Source organism: Panicum virgatum, chromosome 6N (genome assembly GCF_016808335.1).
Source record: "Panicum virgatum strain AP13 chromosome 6N, P.virgatum_v5, whole genome shotgun sequence".
Lineage (NCBI taxonomy): Eukaryota > Viridiplantae > Streptophyta > Magnoliopsida > Poales > Poaceae > Panicum > Panicum virgatum.
The window spans coordinates 32,110,463-32,117,113 of NC_053150.1; the positions used below are offsets into that span (position 1 = coordinate 32,110,463).

Below are 6,651 nucleotides of genomic sequence, written 5' to 3' on the forward strand. Positions count from 1 at the left end.
TCGCGTACGCTTGCCTCGGGCATCCGCAAAACTTCGGGTCGGAGCGGATGTTCCAATTCCTGTGTTTTGCTCAAGAACGGAAGCAGATTATTGGAATTACATTCCTTTAAAATTCATTCAATCGAAACGGGGCCTTACTGGTTCAAAAGAGGGACGTAGGCATGTTGGAAAGTTCTTGTAATTTTGGTTTAGGCTCTTGGATTGTAGTACAATAATGAGAGAATTATTTTCTTGGCCATAAAAAATTGTGCTTAGTTTCTTGGTCTTTTTTTTCTTGAACTTAACTATTTAGCGCCAAAACGAGTTTCCTTTAATTTTTTTTGGCCCTTCCGTCACCTGCAGTTACCATCACCATAAAAATCTAGTCGCTGATAGCTGGATCCACTGTTTATCTCGTCCCTGTCCCCATCGCCGTACGTCGCTCCACCGCCCTAGCATCGCCTCTCTCTCTCTCCACTGCCCGGCCATGGCCGAGGAGCAGCTCCCCCGCGTGCCTCCCTGTCAGCCCGCGCCCTCTCGTTCCAACTAGCGCCACCGCCCAGGTTGGTCCTACCCCGCGCTCACCGCGTCCTCGCCTTGTCGCGACACCACCGTCCACCATAGCCAACCGTCGCCACCCGCCAGCTCGATTTGTCGAGCTGAAGCCATCCCACCCCGACTTCCGTGGCGAGGAGCTTCATCACGCCATCACCGACCTCCCAGCCCCCCCCCCCCCCTCCCCCCCGCGCGTCTGGACCCGTCTCCCCGCTGGTCCCCTGCACCGTCAAGCCGCCACGAGCATCCCCACGATGAGGACCATAGTCACTGCGGAATGGAAACGCCCCCACATTCCAGGAACGGCGTTCTAGGACGGGAACGTGGGAACATTTTCGTTCCCGCGGTGTAAAAATGCATCCAAAGTGCCGTTCGTCGTTCCACGATCCGTCGTCCCGGGAACTTCGGTGACTATATATGGTGAGGACTCCAACCGACCTACATTCCTTTCGATTCAACCGCGCCACTGGGACTGCATGGGCCCATTGATGTTCATGCTCGGCTTGGTTTCGCGTGTTCCCTTCTGAACTCACCGGAGTGCTGCCGCACGGCGCAGGCTCGCTGCTGGCTCATTCCCGTCCCGCCGATGTGCGCAAATGCTGCGTGTGGCCCCTCTGAGCCCCTTCGTGCCGCCTCGTCGCCGGTGAAGGTAATTTCAGGATGCAGGCAGGCGCGCCTGCAGGCTGCCTGCAGACCTCCCGCAACGCCCGCATACGAGAGCACACTGCTCTGCAGGAACCCGTTTGTACCTGCACCTCTTGCCGCGTTCATCACCTGCTAGGCCTTGCAGGCAGCGTGGAAGCAGCTCTGCAGGCGCTCGCAGGTGTCGGCAGGCATATCAAACGGCTGCCGCAGAGGCTTGCACATATCGAACGCGTCCTCCCCGTCGGCGTAGTACTTGGCCTCGATGTCGTGGATCTGGTACCCGAGGGTGGAGGTGTAGTAGAGGTTGAAGGCGGCGCGGTTGGACCGGCGCGCGTGGAGGGAGACGTACTCGGCGCCGAAGACCTGGCCCATGGCGGCTTTGCGAGGCGGAGATGAGCTTGGTGGCGAGCCCCAGCTTGCGGTGGGGGCGGAGGACGGCGAGGGAGGTGATGTGGCCGTGGCAGGGTTCCGTGGGGTCCTCCTCCATCTTGATGCGGAATCGGATTAAAAGGGGATTGAGAACTCGCATACCTTGAGAGCAGCTTCTTGGGACCAGGGAAGAGGAGGGTAGCGACGGCGCCGAGGAGGAGGCGGAGGACGCCGAAGCAGCGAGGAGGAGGCGGAGGACACCGAGGTCCGAGGCGACGGCGGCGCTCCCGCACCCTCCGATGGAGAAGGCGCAGCTCCATCATGCTTGGAGAGTTGGAGGCGCTCTCATGGGCCACGCAGGCCGTGGCGGACATCGCAGGCGCTTGCGAATGCCTGCTGGGCTTAGCAGGCATGCCTGCACAAGCCCACTTGCAAAAAGCGGGCCTCTGCAGATGTCCACAAAGCTGAATTTCGCAGGAAGGTTTGGCAGGATTGCAGGTGGGCCTGTGCCCACTTGCATCCTGAAAGGTAAATACAGTGTTTTTTTATTTTTATATTTTTCAAAATCGTTTTTTACAAAAATATATTTTGGTTTTATAATTTACAGTTTTGTACTCCTACCGTCCGGCTGCGGAGCGGCCGGCCCCCTGCCGCCTTCCTGCCGGGCGGTAGGGACCTCAATATAAATAAAATTTACATTTAATCGCATTTTAGCCCCTGGGGGAGCCTGTCGCCCCCCTGTCGGGCGGTAGGTACCCGCTGTCCACTGGCGGGGCGGTAGGTCAGGCTGCCGGTCGACAGGGGGGCGGCAGGCCCCTCCTCACCGCAAGTTAAACCTTGAACGTGCAGTGCGGCATTAAATGTGGTTTTAGATATTTTAGATAGAAATAAAAACCGTTAGTAAAGTAGATGAATATGAAAAGTATAACTTAGCAATTCATACACATACGCAACTGAGAACGAAATAGGTAATGCATAAGAACGAAATAAGTATAACATGACGACATTTCCATAACAAAAATATAGAAATAACTAGAAGCACCTCCTAACCACCCCGGCCATGTCGACCTCTTTTACGCTGTGCATGGACGTGGTCTGTAGGGTAGGTGTGTTGGTCTGGAGGCCCTACGTCTCTACTAGACGTCCGGTGGCCACAGGTGTCTGGAAGGTAGGATCGGCCTGCTGGTTAGGTGTAGAAAATAACCGACTCCAGTCTTCGAAGTTCGCCTCAAAGGTATCATGTGTGGCCCCTATGCAGTAGCAATTAAGATATCTTAATCATCGTCTTATAAGTCATCTATTTGGGTATATATTCATCATACATACTTGTTGGTGGTGGATACGAAGAAGGACCCATATCAGAAAGCTGGTGGTGCGATCCTGTAAGATCCTGTAAACCGTTCAAATTATTTAAAATATTCATAGAAATAAGAAGAACATGATAAATTTGAGCTACGAATTAGGTATTTACCTTGCGTTCCTTCTGCTGTCGCCATAGGGTAATACGAAGAAGGTCCCGCATCATATAACTGTTGTGATCCTATATGTAAATGCAAAAGGAATTAGACTTCATACCAAAATTAATTGAAATTAAGATATGGACTATATGTTTACCGAAAGGTCGTGGTGGTGCCTGTGTTGGTTGAAATGACATCCCTACAGCTGGTGCCATGGTACTAAACTGGGTCCCTCCGTGAGGTTGATAAGGTGGGTGTCCATCACCTGTATGGATTGAGAATTAATTGTTGTTATCAAAGTAGTAAGTCAGTCAGCATCCTCACGTACCTAGATAATGTTGCTGAGACTAATAAGGTGATGGGGAAGGCTGCTGCTGTGTGGGACCACAAGAAAACGAGGTCGAGGCTTGAGACGAACCGTAGGAGTCCTCGCATCATGTGCCAAATTGTCGGACTGCATAGAAAAGATGAACATTTATGAGTACAAGATCAATTATAAAATAAAACCATAACTGCACTAGTCAAAAGCATAACTCTAATATTACTCATAACAAAACGAGGTATGTACCTGGAACTGCAGAATCCATGACTTGGCAGGCCATGTTGCTTTTGGGTGCTCCTCTACATCAATCGCGATGTCAATATTTGCAAAACGCTCTTTTAGATCATCCAACCACGTAGACGGGACAACGCGGGCCCTACGGCATCCCCACTGATAGGAAGACCCAGCAGCATCGCAACGTCCTGTAGGGTCGGTTACATCTCTCCACAAGGGAGGTGGAAGGTGTGTGTCTCAGGCCTCCATCTATCAACCAGAGCCGTCACTAGGGACCTGTCCAGCTTTGCCAAACCACTCTCAGCAAGACGGTCTATAGTAAGAAGACCAGCCTCACTCAACCTGAAAAGTAGAACGATCAAAGGTAAGTATATTATGTAGGAAACGTATACGAAACAAACGTATTCTCAGAAACATAATCCGACGACATATCACCTGGGCACCCATCGTGGGTCAACAGGAATCAACTCCGCTGGTGGACGTGGACGTAGCACGTTAAGTTTCACGTGCTGAACCACTGCAAGGAAGGACCGGTGTGACGAGTCTATGACTCGGTCAAGTAGAGCTGGCGTATCTTCGGCCATACCTAACACAAAAAATATAAGTTTTCTGCATTTTCTACAATTTATCTGAAATTTTCATAAACTTTTCTAGCATTTTCTAGTATTTCCTATAATTTTTGTACAATAAATTTTTATAAATAAATTTTTCTAATATTTTCTACATTTTTTTTGCATTTTCTACAATTTATCTGAATTTTTCATATACTTTTCTAGTATTTTATACAATTTATCTGAATTTTTCATATGCTTTTCTAGCATTTTCTACAATTTTTGAGCATTTTTCAAAAAAAATTCTCGCATTAAACAACTAATCAATACCACAGAATTGGTTGGTAAACCTAAATGGTTATTCTAAAAACTAATCCTAATTCTACATAAATTATAATAAAAATAGTATCTAAATCGCTAAAATATCATTAGTGCCGCATACACTAATTATAGAATTAAACATATAAAAAATTTAGAATGAGAAAGTTGAGAAATATTTATTACCTGCGGTTCGGATCCAAAATCCGGCAGGGATTCGCTACTGCAACTCCCTCTCTCACCCCTCATCTCTCCCTCCCCCCTCTCTGGATGTCGTGGGAAGAAAATGAGGGAGGAGGGGGAGCTCAGCCCTTTTATATAGAGGGGGGGAGCCTGCCGCCCCCCCTGCCGGGCGGCAGCCTGGCCTACCGCCCCGCTAGTGGGCGGCGGGTACCTGCCGCCCGGCAGGGGGGCGGCAGGCTCCCCTAGGGGTCAAAATGTGATTAAATATAAATTTTATTTACATTGAGGTCCCTACCGCCCGACAGGAGGGCGGCAGGGGCCGTCCGCCCTGCAGCCGGGCGGTAGAGGTACAAAACTGTAAATTATAAAACTGAAAATATATTTTTGTAAAAAACAATTTTAAAAAATATAAAAATAAAAAAACACGGTAAATACACTCACAACGGGCAGAGCTATGATGCATATGCTACACAAGGAGCAGGGTATGCCAAGTGCAAGAAGGAAGCTAATAAACATTAATGCCCCATGCAATTTGACAACAACACTTTCTTAAATTGTAAACTATTCCCTCCATCTATTTTTGTAGGGCGTATGAGCAAAATCAATTTTTCCGGATATGTAGGGCGCAGCCTCTCGGAACCGCCCCATGGACCTTGGGACTTAGGCAGCCTATCCCCTCGGTAACTGGAACATTGAGATGGAATTCTGTAATTGGTGGTGCTTGGTTCAAATCAAAGGGACACAACATGCCTTCGTGTAAAACAACTGCAACGTGGCATAAGGGTAATCCCAACCCAAGACACTACTTGTAGTTTCTATACTTGCCATGTCATATAGACACTACTTATAGAAACTACATCTCCAATGGATGGTTTCTTCAAAATAAATTGCTATCCAATCATATTTCTTTTCTCTCTTTTCTCCCTCCAATCACCTCTTCTTTTGTCTTGGTTTTTGCGTAGACATAGTTTCTTGCATGAGATCCGGTTTCTTCATATTTTTTTTCTCTTCTCATTAACTCTCTTGCCACTCAGCTTTTTGCTTATGTGGTATCATATTTAATGCTATAGAAACCAGCTGAGTTAGAGGGTTGGTACTGCCCTAAAACCCACCGCACTTAAACGCTGGCGCAAGACTGTCTCTGGAGTACAAGCTGATACGCCCTAGAAAAATGGATGGAGGGAGTATATATCTTCATTGTGACGTGATCGATCTTCACATTGGTCTCTGTGAGTTAGCCTTAATTTGCCGCTCGAATCTGAAGCAACCTTTGCGGCTCAATTCCACGGCTGTATGCATGTAGTGCCGACCGGCCGCATTGTTATCCTATGATTCTGCAGTCTCTAATAAAGCTACCTTTCCAGTAAAATTTTTCTCACATACCATTAAAAAATTGATGGCATGCAATAGGATGTTTGAAAGAGTCGAGTTGATCTAGAACTCTGATGGGTTTATGCCAAATTATTTTAAACTGAATTTGTTGCATTTCAATCTCAATCTGTTTTTTTAGGACATATGTATTTTTTGCGAGGGTTTTTAGGACATATATCTACCAAAGAAGTAGACGCACAGCAGAAGTAGAATATCTTGGCACAGCAGAAGTCCAGAAGTGACAATGATAAAAAAAAATTCCCACACGCATGGAAACTTGGCCCAGATTCTCGCAACGAATTACATGATGAAACAAACAAAAAAAGACGGAGTCTGTATTAGCAGTTCCATGTCGTGCATGTTTACAATGACGACCATGATCTTTATTTATTTCTGCTGCCTGATCCGTGCCCAAGATAGCACGGTGAGGCCGAATTGGTCCCCTTTGCACGGCTGTCTGCTAAGCCACAGGTTGACTCCCTGGGTCCGCTGTGGTCGTGGTCACCACCACCTTGTCACAGCAACTTGCTGCGCCAATGACGAATGGAAGAAATTACTTGGCGTCCCCCCTGCCGAAGTTGCCAAGATCATGCCACAATCACTGAACCTTGATGATGACCGCCACCACCTGCTCATCCGGTCCAGCTACTGCTTTGGGCAAATCGTG

At 48.0% G+C, this 6,651-nt stretch overlaps 1 long non-coding RNA gene and 1 pseudogene across 1 annotated transcript; both read right to left on the bottom strand.

Moving 5' to 3' along the window:
• Nucleotides 1-735: 735 nt before the first annotated feature.
• LOC120678595 lies at nucleotides 736-1,808 on the bottom strand (annotated as a pseudogene).
• Nucleotides 1,809-3,036: 1,228 nt separating this feature from the next.
• On the bottom strand, nucleotides 3,037-3,435 carry LOC120678597. The gene is made up of 3 exons (XR_005676646.1): nucleotides 3,424-3,435; nucleotides 3,163-3,270; nucleotides 3,037-3,088 (listed from the first exon to the last, which is right to left on the bottom strand). It is a non-coding gene; the product is annotated as an uncharacterized LOC120678597 (long non-coding RNA).
• Between the last annotated feature and the right edge of the window lie 3,216 nt (nucleotides 3,436-6,651).